Here is a 13,649-nt window from a genome sequence, read left to right on the forward strand (position 1 = left end):
GCTATATCCGTTATCGCTCGGCGAGAAAGCCTGTGCTTGCAAGGAAAGCTGGAAAGTCTTCCAGTCCTGAACACACAGGGATGTACTGCCTCAAGAACTGCTTCTTGTGTAGCTGCTACAGGAGGTTGGGTCAAGCGGAATTCTTCTCGATGCCTCGGCAATCAGGTCGGATGAAGGCGAAGTCTTCAAGTATTTGTCTGTAACTTGGGGTGAGCAATGTTTGTGAACCCCTAGCGAAGCAGACAAATACGGAGGGGAAAAAACGTCAATATCGAGTTTTCACCAAAAAGACAGCATGCCTCAATGGCGTGGCCCCTGGTCTGGTATGAAAGAGCGAGAAAAAAACTACCGACTTGTGTGCAGGGAGGCAACAGAAGGACAGCAGGGATTTCTCAGTCCAGCAGTCTCTGCATGAATCTTCGTGAAGAAAGAGTGAGCAGCATGTTCCGTCCCGATCACTCAAACCCGAGGCCAGGCTTGCCTACCAATACATCCCCACCAGGAATGCATCTGGTTAATTGAGCTGTCGAGTGTGCAATAGAACAACACTCGAGTACCTGCAAATGTCGAGATGAAATAGGAGGAAAAAACGATTGTCTCTTGTTTGTCGACAAATGCCACTACAGTACTGTGGTTTTGTTGTTCAACGAAACCAGTGAGTGCCGCAAAACCCATCCTGAATTCTCGGATGGCCAAAAGGCTGCCCTGAGCCCAGGACGGTGATGAGAAGGTACTAATCGTCTCGGTCACACAAATTCAAGACAAGGTCTTACCAGTGTGAGCCTATTCCTCAATCCGTAAATCCGTAAGTAGACACAAGATGTGAGGTGAATATGCAAGCATATTCGAAGGTTCCTTCAATCAAGCATTAGCCTAACTCTTTCCTCATACATCGAAGAGGAAAGAACGGAGGAAAGGAAGCAGACTTCCATTCTCCACCATGGGGAAGCTTCTGCAAGATGACAGAGTACCGAGGCAATTAGCTCTAGCTGGCTGGCATTTCCCGAATCGGGAGCACGGGAGAGGTGGCGGGATGGAAGTTCGATGGAAAGAATTGCCGAGACCTAAGGGAAATAGATACTTCTCCTGAAGGAATCCATTCCCAGGTCTCGACAATGTCGCTACCAGTTCCAGAGACTCGATAAGTATCATTTTGTCCAGGCATCAGCAGTTGCAATCTTCTTCTGAAGCCTAGGACTTCTTAGCTAAGGAGTTGAGGGGGGCTGGCTTGAACTCAAGGTTGAGTTGAGATGACTAAGACCCAAAGTTCTTGGCCATTGTCCAAAGGACAAGTCAGTGTCCTGGTTCGAACCTTGATTACCGGGGTATCTGGCAAATCTTTGAAACAGAAAGGCAGAACCAAGTAAAGGTTCGTTCCCAAGGGTCGAGCCAACTCGACTTACGAAAATCGAGATCCGAATGGGACAAAGTCCTTCTTCTTAGCACCAGAATTGCCCAAAAAACTGCAGTCGGCAAGACCCTCCAAGGCAAGAAGAATTCATATTCTGTCGAGGCAGGGGTGGATGCTTGGTGTCTTGACCTGAATTAACTCCTTCGAAGAAAAGAATTCATCAGGTCAAGAACGATCTCGGAAGCCAGGACCTTGACACTCTCAGCCCCTCGGAAACTGCAAGGGGTGCGAGTGATGAAGGTTATTCATTGGGGGAGCCGCGGTCCTCTCCCAGGGATCCTCGCACCAACGAATCGGCGCGAAGTTCTCCGAAAACACGGGGGCAATCGTAACTTGAAGAGGAAGACCCTCGCTGTTTCTGATGCGTGAAACTCCTGTACCTCTCCCCTTGGAGGGAGACCTTGACAGATCCCATGAAACCCTCCTTGGCTACCTGGTTATAATACGAGAGAATCGGGAGACCGATACCCAAAGCACGCCAGGCAGCCGAACTCCGAAGAAAATTTTGTCGGAGCTCTCTCTGTCCGTCTCGCACCTCTCGGAACAACCGAGAGGAGAAGAGAACAGGTGAGGAGAAAAGAGTATCCCTACCTGTCCTGCCAGTAAGATAAGCAGGAGAGGCGGACCGTGAGCGATAATCAACCGAAGGAGATTACTGCCACACGGGGAAAGAAGAGCACTTGTGCCGTGGCAAAGCGCTTTTCTGGGAAGAGCAAAAAGTTCACTCGAACAAAGCCGAGAACCCAAATTGGAAAAAACTGAGTAGGGCCGAGCCGAGCTGATCACGCGAACGCGATCCAGCTGGCTGGTATGCGGCGGACTGGGAGGCAGGCGGGGCGAGCCGAGCCGAGCCAGTCTCGTAAGTGCGACCGGGGGCCGGGCTGAGCCGATTGCCTGAACACAAAGGGGAATTCTGTGTCTGCTATCTTGCATGCTCGAACCCTAAAGTTCAAGACACAAGAATGAAGCCCAGCCGAGCAACTGAAACAGCTGGCGGGCAGTAACGATAAACCTGGCGTTTTGGCACCCAGACACCTGGGTGTCCCAGCAACCAGACACCTGGGTGTCCTGGCAACCAGACACCTGGGTGTCCTGGCAACCAGACACCTGGGTGTCTCGGCACTTTCTCTTGTCCTGTGCCTCTCGTAAAGAAAGCACTTGTGATTCATAGAATTCGAGCTATCCACGAGACTTCCAAAAATCGGGAGCGGCTGCTTGTTTCCTAATAGATCGAAAGAGCCAAGCACAGAACCGGTCTTAGACACAGACTTCCAAGACTGGCAACGAGGGCGTGGCCTCGAGAGGCCGTGCTCTCGTGGCCCCCGAAACACAAGATCCCACAGGAGAATGCGAATCGGTTCCTGCCTGAGGGCGGGAAGAGCCAACGAGAGAAACTTGTCTCCCGGAAGAGAGTCAGTCCCTTAGAAGTCCCGCAGGACTCCCTGCTTCTTCTGATGTTTGAACCAACAGGATCAAGACACCAGGCTGGGAACCCAACCGAGCACTGGCAAACACTCGGGGAGCACTTGCGGTGCTGGCAGGAAGAGGAGCCGAGACACCCGGGGGCCTCGGCCCTTTCTCTCACAATGCTCCCGAACTGGGCCGAGGAAAATCTCTCCAGACCAGATCGGGATACTCGATATTCCATAGAATCTCGAGCACTCGGAGCAGCCCGCGAACGAGCGCCCGAAGCAGCCCCCTTCTTAGAGGTGGAACCTCTAAGACTCGGGAACGGGATCACAAACTGAGGTCTGCGTGCCCGCGGCTTCCAAAACACAAAACCCAGGGCTATGCGAATCGGTTTCCTAACCCGAAGGTCGGGAAGAGCCAACAAGAGACTTACTGCCTCCTCGGAAGGAGGCAGTCCCTAGATGTCCAAGGGCATTAAGGGGAAGAAGCAGCATTCCTCTCCTTCGGCCGACGGAGGTCTGTCCAATTCTCAGGACCCCATTGGACCTCGGGAGAGGAAAGGAAGATGCAGCAAAAGACGAAATCGAAGATAAGATGAAGAAGACGGCGGCTACTTCCACAGGGTGGTTTCCTTCACCTCCACTCCGACATCTTCTACAGGATGGTGGACACGAAACATCGTAACCTCCAGGGTAGTCCGGCAGGAACACAACGGACGCAGCCAGGACACCACCACCAGGAGAAGTAGCAGGCATGATCAGGACAGCCGATGCAGGAGCTACGGCAGCGGTTCGGAAGGCAGGAGCTACTGCAACGGCCAGGAACATCACCTCAACAGGACGACTTCCTACATCTTCATGCCGACATCTTCTACAGGATGGGGCAGCTGGTAGGAACGCAACGGAAGCAGCCCTGGGCACGACCACCAGAAGCGGCAGGAATGATCAGGACAGCCGATGCAGGAGCTATGGCACAGGTTCAGAGGGCAGGAGCTAGTGCAATGGCCAGGAACATCACTTCCTCAAGGCGACTTCCTTCGCTTTCACGCTAACATCTTCTACAGAATGGCAAACATCGTAACCTCCAGGGCCGCTGGCAGGAACACAATGGAAGCGGCCCCAGGCACAACCACTAGGAGAAGTAGCGGGCACGATCAGGACATCCAATGCAGGAGCTACGTTAGCGGTTCGGAAGGCAGGAGCTAATGCAACGGACAGAAATGTCATTTGAAAGTCACCAGCAGCGACAGGAACGATCAGGGCGGCTGCGGCAGGAGACCAGGAAGAGCAGCCCAGAGACTGTCGTCGAGTTGACAAGAGCATAACACAGGGAACAGCAGGAGCAGATGGACCACAGATACGCAGGAGGCATTGCAACAGCATACAAGAAAACCAGCAATGACAGCGATCGATCCACATCGGTGGGAACAGAGTCAGAGCGATCCTGACGTGGAAATATGTCATCTAATCAGGTATTGTGGTCGATCCCGAAGCAGCACTGAATGAATGTTGAGATTGCTTCATGCGAGATATCCTTCGATATATCCAGCCAACTACTGCTGTGTCTGCGATGCTCACTGTCAACCTGAAAGAAAAGCAAAGATGATTAGTAGAGGGAGGCTCCTCCCACTACAAGGGGAACTGCCCTACGCAGCGGGAGGAGGTACTCTAGACGAGGTCACCTGATCGCTCCCCGCCCCTGGTCTTCGCCCGACGAGCGAGCGAAGAGGACAAAGGAGAGAGATCTACTAAAGGGGAGAAGGAAGAACCTACGGAAAGAGGAAAAATGACGGAGGGGAGGCCACCAAGGGCGCCGTGGAAGCGGAACTTATCGACAATGCCCGCAGCCTTCAACTTGGCCCGTAATTCTCTAAGCGCAGGTAGCGAGCAACACTCAGCATAAGTAGGAAGGAATTAGTGATGTCCCTTATACACGGAGGGCGGAAGCCCAAGAAGGGAACGAACTCTTACGTTCCGATGAATGTAGGGGAGTGAAGATATTACGTCCCAAACTAAATCTCCGAAAGTACAAGGGCGCCTTCAGTATTTACGTAAAGGGCTGCTGGAAGAGAAGCATTACCACTTGGTTACGCTACTCCAATTACGCCCTTGGCCGTCAAACCCAAGACACAAGCAAGGAACGACGGCTTATGCAAGGTTATCACAAATCGTGGGTTTGTATTAATAAATATCAAACACACGTATATATAAGCAAAAATACAGAAAGATCCCACTGGGATAATAAGAGCTTAACGACAGTCAGGCGGAGAGAACGAAAACACGTCAGCAACGCATGACGGCCGAAAGCAAACTGGAATGTTTACATCCAGGCAGGCGGGTATCCCCGCCTACCTGGCTGTAGTTACTGCCTAACCAACTTGCTCAAGAGTTTAACGGCCGTTTCCAGCCTACGCCTGAAAGTAATTCCTAATGTAAAGGACCGAGGGTTTGTATATTGTGTCGGAACAAAGGAACTATACTAACCTAACCTAACTTAGTAGGCTGTGTTACTTAGTTTGGGGCAGAGAGCACTCTTGATCCCTTCCTATCCCTACTTTTCCTCTAACTGCAGTTTGCCTCTAGTACACATGCTTAAGTTGGTGTTCCTCAATTTGGAGTTCATATTGTACCATAGTTGTTGGATATGTATCTCTACGACCGTGTCTCTCCCTTTGTCCCCATTTTCCTCAATTAGCCACTCTCCTTTTCATCAAAAGTTCCCCTATAACACTGCGCATGCGCGATAGCATTCAAGGATGGCCAGCATACAATAACATATCAGTTCTCTCTCCCCGTGGTGTACCCCACCCGAAACACCGCATTCTCAAGGGGTCCCTTACTTTGTTGGGTGGAGTTCTGAGTTTAATTATAGGTTAATTACAGTTGACTGCCAAAAAATAACGGTATATTCTTGATAAGCAACCAAAATACTATAGAAAAGGTCGAATTCCAGGTTAATTGTAGAAGGCAAGTTATACTACAGTTTTACCAAATTTTGTATTAATATCAGCAACACTGCCATGAGCACTTTGTTCAGGACCAGTTCCATAGGAATGGATACCAAAACATATACAAAAGGCAGTAGGCCTAAATATCTCAGTAACAGTGAATTTGCAATAGATTTAAGCATTAATTTCAAACTAATCATGTTAAGGAGACAAAATTACAGCATAAAAACTCTAATATCATATAATACAGTAAAATAATGGAAAAAAAATTCTATATACATAGCCTAATTCTTGCAAAATAATATTCATCACAATAAAATATGGTAGAATATATATGTAAATAAATGAGGATTTTGTCTAAGTTTAAAGTTTGCAAAATTCACTTAGGGCCAATTGATCCTACAGGGGCTGGTACTAAACACGGCAAAATACATCTGACCCCACCAGGGGCTAGTGCTAAACACAGCAAAAGTGTAGAGAAATCACTGTTTCGGCGTGTTTAGTACTAGCCTTCATGTGGAATTGGAATTCCGACCGTTAACGAACTTTTACCTGCAACTGTTTGGGCGAATTTTAATGGCTTCCTTGAGAATGCTTACGCCAGGCCTAAAGGGCGGTTACTAGAGTTGGGTTAAAACATAACTGTTAACAGCGATAAGCTTGGCTATTTATTGAACTGAAATGAAATAACCAATAGGCACTCCTAATTTCTACTGGAAGAGACCTACTATCAGCAATAAGGTAAATAGCTGAATTTGCTAAGCCTATACCGAAAGAAACTTGGCGGAGCTAGCTACCGGTGGAGTACTTTTTGTAAAAACTACACTCTAATGGTTAATAATTTAGATTTTAGTGCGCTGCAGACCTGCAATGACTAGTCCACTTGGCCAGGTTAGTGATGTGTGCCAAAACCGAATGAAACCCATAGGGTTAATGACCAAGTGAGCATTAATCATAATTACCAACGTGTCAAAATTTGACGTTGGCAAAATAGTAGTAGTAACAGTAAAGGGTATACTCTATAACTCCTCCCATCTCGTGGTTGTGGTTTCCATGCATTGATCTAAGTTAAAATTGTCCGTGGTTTCGTATGCGTTTGATAGATCCTTTCACATTTTAGGTTTTATCTGGTTATAGATCTGTGAAAAATAATATGCTTATCTTTTTTGTATACCTGCTGCATGAGACTATATCCCTCCATATCGTACGGCGGGGTATGAAACAAGAAATGGTCAGAATTTTCAGTTTCTTTGTTTTTTTGTTTATGTCAGCCGTCTATGATTTCTTTTTATAACTCATTCTTACCTAGCTTTAAGTCTCTCCCATATATTCTTTATTTTTCAAAATCTAAGGTATTCTTTTTTTCATACATAACAATAACATCTCACTGAAGGCTATTACTTTTACGGTTAATCCTTGCTTGATTAATTCCATGGTTTCTTATGGTGATATATATATATATATATATATATATATATATATATATATATATATATATATATATATATATATATATGTGTGTGTGTGTGTGTGTGTATATATATATATATATATATATATATATATATATATATATATATATATATATATATATATATATATATATATATATTCAGTTGACCTTAGTGATACTTTCCAGTACAGCTTCCTATCAATAAGCAATTGCACCTTTACCTTGGTGAAATTTGCCACGTTTGCCTTCTGCTGTACCTCAACAGCAGCCCTTTTCAAGTCATTGCTCGTATTACTTTAATATCTGGTATTCAACACACACCACCAGCTATTTTTTTCTTTAGTCTTCTGCTGGTTCTTCTAAAGAATGGTTTAGAATTCAACCCATCACGTAAATATGCCAAGCAAATTACCCGTTTGTTGAATCCTATTTTCTTTTTTCAAGTTTTCCTATAATCAGGCAACTAATGTAAATATACCGTAGTTGATCCATTGCATCCTGACGTCATAACGTTTGCTTTATTGATTCTTTTCCATCCTATATTTTTGTAGATATTATTTATCATCAGTGTCGACCTTAGTTGCTCATTTATTACTTGTGAACATAGTCTATATTTAATCATGACTTATGTTAGTTTTTTCTGCTTTTTGAAAGTCTCCCTACATATCAAATGAGAGTTTTTTTCCTTCAATGAATCTTCTGATTAAGGTTCTATGATATACAAATGATCTAATCCTCTTCTTTGTTGTATAAATCCTACTTGTACTTGATAGGTTTGTAATGAGTCTATTGGTATTTTATACCCTTGTTTACACATTTTGTCTAGTATCTTAAGAGCTAATGTAATATTTTTTTGTTGTCAGTTTTTTTTATGTTTTCTTGTGCATTCCCAGTTTTTCGTGTACCACGGACACGTTCTGCTGATTCTTTTGTTAGCACAGTATTAGGGATCCCTAGAAACAATTTAAAAGCAATGGCTTTAGCCCATCTGAATCTGGTATTTTATTCAGTCAGTTTTTAACATTTGTTCCGTTATGCTCATTTCTTCCTTGGATTTTGTTTATTCAAGCTGAATGCTATCATCATATGATCTTGCATAGCACCAAAGAAGAACCTGTGATATACATTCGGTTTTAAAATATCCTCCGCGTTATTCACGTATTTCTCTATAATATTCTCATTCCACATTTTCTTGATTTTGTTCTCTGCATACGTCAAAATTTGTGTTAAATATCTTTCTCATCTATTGGTCATTTTCAATATATATATATATATATATATATATATATATATATATATATATATATATATATATATATATATATATATATATATATATATATATATATATAATTCCCTAATGTGGGTGGGTTCTGAGAAAATGAATATACTACAATATTCATAAATTACTGAATCGTAGAAGAGCCCGTGCAGAAGACTTCCAAAACACTAGCTGCTTCCTACACCTAAACAGGAGGCTTACCAGCAGCACATCAACATCCTGCACAGACTATGACATTCAGCCCTGCTTTACACACACACACACTCTCTCTCTCTCCCTCGCTTCCTGGATATTGAAGACTCTCCTTCCAAAACTTTTGCCACTCCATCTATCCGTTTCTGTTCAAGTCTTGCTCACCTTCTTCCTTCCAACATTTCTGAATTTTATATGCTTTTCACCAGTCTATGGTCCTTCACACTTTCCATATGACTGAATTAACTCAAAATACTCTGAATCATCCTTCATCTATGCTAACCTCGTTACCCCTCATTCTGTGTATTCCACATTTCTCAACTTTTTAATTCCTCTTGTACCAAAATTATTACATGACATAATCAATTCGTCTCTATAGCTTCCACCTTCTTTCTTTCATTTACATTCAACATAAACACTTCTCTTCCATAGAGGAGTGTTGGTTCAACAAGCTCTTCATTCTCTTCTCGCTGAGCATTCTATGATTTTCTGGCCTTTTTTCTGTTTCTATCTGCTATAATTTCTTTCATTTGCCCTTAGTAAAAATTCCCTGAAACTTCAAGAGGAGCCATAGGTATAAGTGACTCGGCCAGCACATTTACTTCTATGGCCAAGAGAACGTTTTCAGTATATTTAATCTATTGTTTTAACATTCAAAACTTATTAAATCTCGTTAATCACTTGGAAAGACGAACTCAACTACTCTGAGGTCACGGAAATTTATTTAAATTAAAATGGCGGAGTGGAGCGAACTAAAGAAAAGCACCCAAAATATTGACTCCGGGTTGAGCCAGATCACAAGTAAACTTTTAATGATTAGATAGAAACCGACTTAATTCTAATCAATTTCAGTATTTATTAACATTATTTAAATCTTACTTTCTAGGAGATAAAACAGACAACGACAGCGAATCGACATTGATAACTTTTAAAGAAAACTTGATAAAATAATTTGCTCAGAGACAAAATTAACATCAGTTACACTAAAACAAAATTACATCCTGGTGAAAATCTTTAGCAATTCATTTGGCATTACTTTAAAAGTCAAATTCTATTTTCTACCTAAAGAGGTTAAGGCAAACAATTGAAAACCAGATAATTTTCTGAGAAAACTCAATTTTCTGAATCTTCATTTATCTAAAATTTGAAATAATTCTGTCAAAATAACTACAGAGAACAAGAGACTCGCCGTCCTACTTGACAAACAATGACAGCCGAGGCATGGAAAGGCTGGGACCAGTGGTCGGGAAGGGTACATGGCGAGAAATTTTCTGGTCGCTCCCTCATGGCAGACAATTAAGGAGGCGTCTAACAGGCTGCCATATTTAGTGCCTGCTGCCTCCACCAACAATCCTACTGAGGTCAAAACCAAAGGGTGTTTTCTAACTGATCAGGGTTTCTTTGAAAGGGAGTGTGCAGCACCCAGGACACTGTTAAAATTTCATGTTTGTCTGACTTATGAGTGTTTAGTTACATTAGGTTTCTAGGAGGAATGAAAAGAAGAGGAAACAAATTTACACATTCTAAAGACGTACTTTTTTTTCTCAAGTATCTGTGCTTGCTCTTTTTTTGCTTATAATTTGCTTCCTCATACTCTTTCACGTCTGTGCTTGAGGCCTTTCTCTTCAATTTGTTAAATGTTCCTCTTTGGCTTACTTGTTCTAATTTTACATTATGAGTGACGTAAGAATTAATTTGTCATTGTCCAACTCCATCTTCGGACATTGACAAAGTAATTCTTACGTAATTCTTACGTCACTCATAATGTAAAATTAGAAGAAGTAAGCCGAAGAGGAATATTTAACAAACTGAAGAGAAAGGCCTCAAGCACAGACGTGAAAAGAGTATGAGGAAGCATATTATAAGCAAAAAAGAGCAAGTACAGATATTTGAAAAAAAAGTTCATCTTTAGAATGTGTACATTCACACACCCCGATTTTTCCTCTTCTTTTCATTCCTTCTAGACACCTGATGTAACTAAACACTCATAAGTCAGACAAACATGAAATTTTAGTGAATCCTTCTCATTTCAGGAATGGGGACTGAAGGGTTCACTCCATTTTTTAAAATGAATTTGCTTAGATAAAGGCTTGTCTGTAACCTGTTTAGCTAGTCCGCTCGGATTCAGTTTGCTGTAAGGAAGTGAGATTCTGAGACAGAAGAAGCAGGGAGCTATTCCAGAGAATGCTGAAGCTCTAAGTAGTGCGTGTGAAAAGAATCTTTTAGCGTATTTGCAAGACAGAATACGGACGAACTGAATTTTATTGTTCTTATGATAATACTTGTGGTCACTAAAACAAGCTTTTATTGTGAAATTCATTGGTGACTCCCTAAAGCCACATCCTAGTAAGGTATCTTTGAAACTTTGATGATTTATCCAGATTTACTTTAAATTAAACTTCTGTTCAAGGTGACTGTGTGATTGTTTAGGTGCATTGTGGCGTTTATTGACGAAAGAATACACATTACTGAGACTGTGCCTTCTGACTAGATTGCTGTGCCAGATATTGTACTTATTTTTTTTATTGCATTTTTTGAAAAATAAAGATTGATGAAAAAGGATATTACTGTATAAGGAGAAACTGACTGGACTTTGTGGCGTTATTATTTGATTAAAACATTTGGGTTAAGGGAAAGTTGACTGTATTTCATTGTGTTATTAATAGGTTACGCCATGTAGGTTGCATGAGAAAAATTGACTGTACTTAAATGTATTTTCTTTGATTGCCATCAAAATTGAAATATAAAGAGAAAAAATTGGAGTAATACTTTTTTCTTGTGTATATATATGTTTAGATTTAAATTAGCTGATTGGTTTGGTAGGTAGGTACTGTCAAAAATTTTACTGTCTGATGTGCATGAAATTTTAAAATAGAGTAGTTGTACAAGGCCTGTATTTTTGTTGTTATCCTTGCATGTCTTGCTATTTACAGGAATTAACGTTTTTTATTATTCAGGCCTTACTGACAGTACTTTAGTTTGTCCCTTCGAAGAGCTCCGCACATTTAAAAGATCCATAGTGAAAATGCCAACAACTGACCAAAAGATACTAGACAATGAAGTGCTTAATTTTAATCACCAAAATCTTAAACAAAACGAAATACAACCAGTTAAAAAGAGGGGAATTGTCCAAAATACTTATGTTAATAAGAAAAAGGCGGCAGAGCCAGATTGGCTGAAACTGGAATTTGTATTCCTTAAAAAAATTACAACAATTTTGGATCACCAGTATTTAAAATAATCCTACCAAATTAAGCCATATCAAAATGGTTTCTTGCTCCTTAAGCAGCCCGAATGTTAAATGAAACAGAAAAGGACATAAAAGCGAATGCTGCAAGAAACACAGGCAGGATTCACACAGCGGATAAGGCAGGGAATGTTTTCATAACAACCTACAGAGTATTAAATACCGACGTTATAAAATAGATAGAGTGTTACATCTGTAGACTCCAAATAGTGCAGCAGATTTCTGTAAAAATCGTTCAGATAGTGAAACAAGCATGAAATTTGGCACAAACATTCCTAAGACTACGCTCTCTTAGAAAAGGGCGCTGGCCACCTGAAAATCCAAGATGGCGGCTATTTTTCAAAATGGCCGCCATCTATGTTGAGATTCACTGGTTTGGGAGCATCTATTGGATGGAATATGCCAGTTTTTTTTTTTAAACCTCGACTTTTAGGTTATAAAAATGTTCCATACCACACATTTTATTGAAAACCCTTACTAAATGAATTGTAACAAGATGGCGTACAAAATGGTTGCCATGAAAGTTTTTTTTCTATCCACAGCGCTAGCAGACATAGAGACCAACTGTTTTTATTTAATGGTATATTCATGTGATCAGACAGTTTAACTAATATGCTATTTTCAACTGAAATAGTAATGGTATGGTCACATACAACATTGTGTCTAAGACTGTAACCATAAAAAGAAAAGAAGAGAAATACGGACTAAACGCAACAATCTATGTATAGGTCTCTCAACCTACACCTTTGAAAAATTCGAGGATAAGAAGGTAGGCATAGCATGACACGTTGGATGCTCAAGCTAGATTATCTACTGAAGAGAGGGCAATATTTATCTAGACTTCACATTTGCAAGTGCACAGAGCTGTGCAGGAAAGACCCAGCTTGTAGCACTTGCACCTTTCCCGACAGCCTGCTTTGCATCCACATTTGGTAAGCTGTTGGCAACTCTTGGCTAAGGGCGAGTTGGTTGTCCAGAGGACTTGCCATGCTTCACCAGACTTTTGCCATCCCCACTCAGCAGGGTTCTCTGGCTGTGGCTGACACTGGGTGGCCTGTCCCCACACACAACCAGCCTGGTACGCAGCACGCTTGGTGTGTTGGAGGAGAGCCCTGGTTGGTGGAATGGCCTCATATGCCCCTTTGTTTTCTGGCAAACATATCAAGTCTAGCCTCATCCACAGTGCCAGCAGTGCTGGATCTTTCATACATAAGTATGACAAACCTCTCCAGGACCTTCAGGTCACTCTCTTCCACTCTGAGAGGGTAGTGACTCAGTTTGGAGAACACAGTGGAGGCCTCTGGAAAGATGTTCCATGTCTGCCAGGCGGTCTTCTTGCCCTTGCTCCGGAAGGCTGACACTGTATCACAGCCTGTGAACGCATGGAAGAAGAGCATGCCATTCACCTTCTCCTGGCCCAGAGAGTTGCACAGGTCATGCACAGCAATCCAGCGCAGGCTCTGGCCTTGGCCAAATGCCACCCATAGCTTCTCTAGCCCTAGATTGTGGAGAGGGAGAAAGCACTGACTGCAACGACAAGAACATCTGTGTCATTTGCTTTAACCGTGATGGTCTTGGCTCCATGTTCTGTGGCATATTTGGCATGGAGAAAGATGCGGTGTCAGCTTCCTCATGAGAGCACTTTTCCAGTCCCTGAAGACTAGCCTCATGAGTGCTGAGGACAGCAGACCCTTTCGTGGCAATGAC

General features: G+C 42.5%; 1 protein-coding gene across 6 annotated transcripts in view; it reads right to left on the reverse strand.

Annotated features, from left to right (window-relative positions):
* LOC136850611 (GDP-D-glucose phosphorylase 1-like) overlaps positions 1–13,649 on the reverse strand; it is a 243,843-nt gene that overhangs the window by 74,783 nt on the left and 155,411 nt on the right. Inside the window, exon 1 of one of the 6 annotated variants that reach the window (XM_067124298.1) lies at positions 6,731–6,856. The exons of 3 other annotated variants lie outside the window; for them this stretch is intronic. The gene's annotated coding sequence lies outside the window, so the exon portion shown is untranslated. Of the gene's footprint in view, positions 1–6,320; positions 6,857–13,649 lie in introns of those variants that run through there. 2 more of the 6 variants (XM_067124297.1, XM_067124296.1) reach the window with 2 other exon arrangements.

Source organism: Macrobrachium rosenbergii, chromosome 22 (genome assembly GCF_040412425.1).
Source record: "Macrobrachium rosenbergii isolate ZJJX-2024 chromosome 22, ASM4041242v1, whole genome shotgun sequence".
NCBI lineage: Eukaryota > Metazoa > Arthropoda > Malacostraca > Decapoda > Palaemonidae > Macrobrachium > Macrobrachium rosenbergii.